The sequence below is a fragment of the Cupressus sempervirens genome, chromosome 7, assembly GCF_028749045.1.
Source record: "Cupressus sempervirens isolate cs-2001-9-10 chromosome 7, ASM2874904v1, whole genome shotgun sequence".
Lineage (NCBI taxonomy): Eukaryota > Viridiplantae > Streptophyta > Pinopsida > Cupressales > Cupressaceae > Cupressus > Cupressus sempervirens.
Genome location: NC_143124.1, coordinates 104386305 through 104388729, shown reverse-complemented (window position 1 = coordinate 104388729; position 2425 = coordinate 104386305). Strand labels below are relative to the sequence as shown.

The window sequence follows — 2425 nt, the reverse complement described above, 5'->3', positions numbered from 1 at the left end:
GGCTCACTGGCCTTCAACCAGAGAGCTTCCATACATGTACTTAGGAAAGAATATTATGAGACCCGAAAGCAAGTTTTATTTGTAAACTGTCTTGTAATGAGTAATATTAATAAGAGCTTTATCTCCGAATGTTGTTATATATTCCCTTAAATCCAAGAATTTTAATATGATTCTCATTCCATATTTATCAAGTTTCATTTTGGAACTTGAAAGTTCATGAGAATCTACATTTTTATGTTTATGGTTTCGTAGTGAGCTGAGGATCTTTCGTGGGCATCCAATGTTAGAATCATGATCTAATAAGTTGAGCCAATCTCATTGATGAGTCGTCTAAGACCCCTCGTGGTAGCAAGACGCTAATGTAGTAGTGGCATGAAGGGATGTCGTGGTCAATGGCGGGAGTTGGTAATTTTATTGTTTTGGCGGCGTCAATGAATGAGCCCAATAACCATGAGGACTGGTTATCGGGTGTGGTTATTTCCAAATGGAGAAAATTTGATTGGAGGAAGGTTTAGTGATAATATATCGGCCATTAGCTATGAAGATATATGTTGATGTAGCAACACTATGAATGGATGTCGTGGCAAAGGAAAGGTGGCGGCCTCATAATGATAGGGGTTGGGTGTGAACAAAAATAGAGAGATTAACACAGCAGAAAAACTCAGGAAATGAGCCACAACATATCAATCCAAACTTGAGCACTGAAAAACTCCAGCCCCATCCAATCTATTTATAGTTGAATGTACAGAGCATTCTAGAGAAGAGTTTGGTAATGTTTTTAATGAGAGTAGTTGGCAGTTGGAAGGATGGCCGCCTCTAGAAACATCTTGGTCGGTGCCGACCTATGCAGTGTAATTAATTTATGTTGACATCCTCCCTAAATTAATTACAATAGCTATACTAAATATCTACTATGTAAATATCCCCCCATAATCTACATATGATGGGTCTCGGCCTAAAGCCTTGTTAGGTACCCATTTACAATCTATTATCTCTTAAATACAATGGCTGGAATTCATAAGAATCCCCCCTAAATGACAACCATGAGACAATTATGTCACTTCTCTTAAGCCCAAAAGATGTCAAAGAGATACAAACTTGGCTTCACTTAAAGCCTTGGTGAATAAATCAGCAATCTGGTCCTCTTTCTTGCAATATTGAAGATGAATCATCTGTTGTTGGAGGAGATGCCTGATATAATGATGATAAACTTCAATATGTTTGGTGCGAGCATGGGACACGGGATTCTTAGACAATGATATGGCACTTTGATTGTCACAAAGAAGTAGAGAAGGCCCTGCATGATGTTGCTTAAGAATTGACAGAATAGCTCGTAGCCAAGTGATTTCTTTTGCTGCTTCGTTTGTCGCAGTATATTCAGCTTCTGTAGTGGATAGAGCTATGGTAGATTTCTTTTTACTACACCAAGAAATGGAACCTGCACCAAGATAAACAACATAACCTGTAGTGGACTTACGATCATCCATGCTTCCTGCCCAATCTGAATCTGAATAGCCAATAAGGGAAATATCTCCATGAAATGAATAATAGATTCCCATTGTTAAAGTCCCTTTCACATATCTTAGTATTCTTTTAGCAGCTATCCAATGTGGAACTTTAGGTGAGCTCAAAAATCTGGAAACCACACTAACTGCAAAATAAATATCAGGACGAGTGTGTGTTAAATATACAAGACTACCAACCAATTGCCTATATAAGGTAGGGTCAACATCTTCACCTTCCATGTCCTTGCTTAATTTCAACCCCGAAGCAATTGGAGTAGATACACTTTTACAGTCTGTCATTCCAAACCTCTTCAATATGTCTAGGGCATACTTAGTTTGAGAAAGATAAAATCCATCATCCTTTTGCCATACTTGTACACCAAGAAAATAGTGTAGAAAACCAAGATCTGTCATCTCAAATTTATTTTGCAAGCTTAACTTTATCTTACTAATTTTATCCATGCTATGTCCTATGATAATAAGATCATCAACATAAAGAACAATGATTATGATATCACCACTAGCAAATTCCTTCACATAAAAATTTGGATCATGAGGACTATTATGGAAGCCTTGAATTTGAAAATATTCATCAATTTTAGAATACCAAGCCCTTGGAGCCTGTTTGAGACCATATAAAGACTTCCTTAATTTGCAAACCAAATGTTCTTTCCCTTGTATTTGAAATCCTTGTGGCTGAGTCATATAAATCTCTTCATCAATTTCACCATTCAAAAATGCATTTTTAACATCCATTTGGTGTAAAGGCCACTTAAAATGAGCTGCTAATGCTATAATAACTCTAACAGTACTAATCTTTGCTACTGGGGCAAAAGTTTCTGTGTAATCAATCCCTTCTTTTTGTGAATACCCTTTGGCTATAAGTCTTGCCTTATGTTTTTCAATACTCCCATATGACT

The 2425-nt window shown here is 36.9% G+C and overlaps 1 pseudogene; it reads right to left on the bottom strand.

Annotated features, from left to right (window-relative positions):
* Positions 1–1082: 1082 nt before the first annotated feature.
* Positions 1083–1805, bottom strand: LOC149545708 (secreted RxLR effector protein 161 pseudogene; annotated as a pseudogene).
* Positions 1806–2425: the final 620 nt, after the last annotated feature.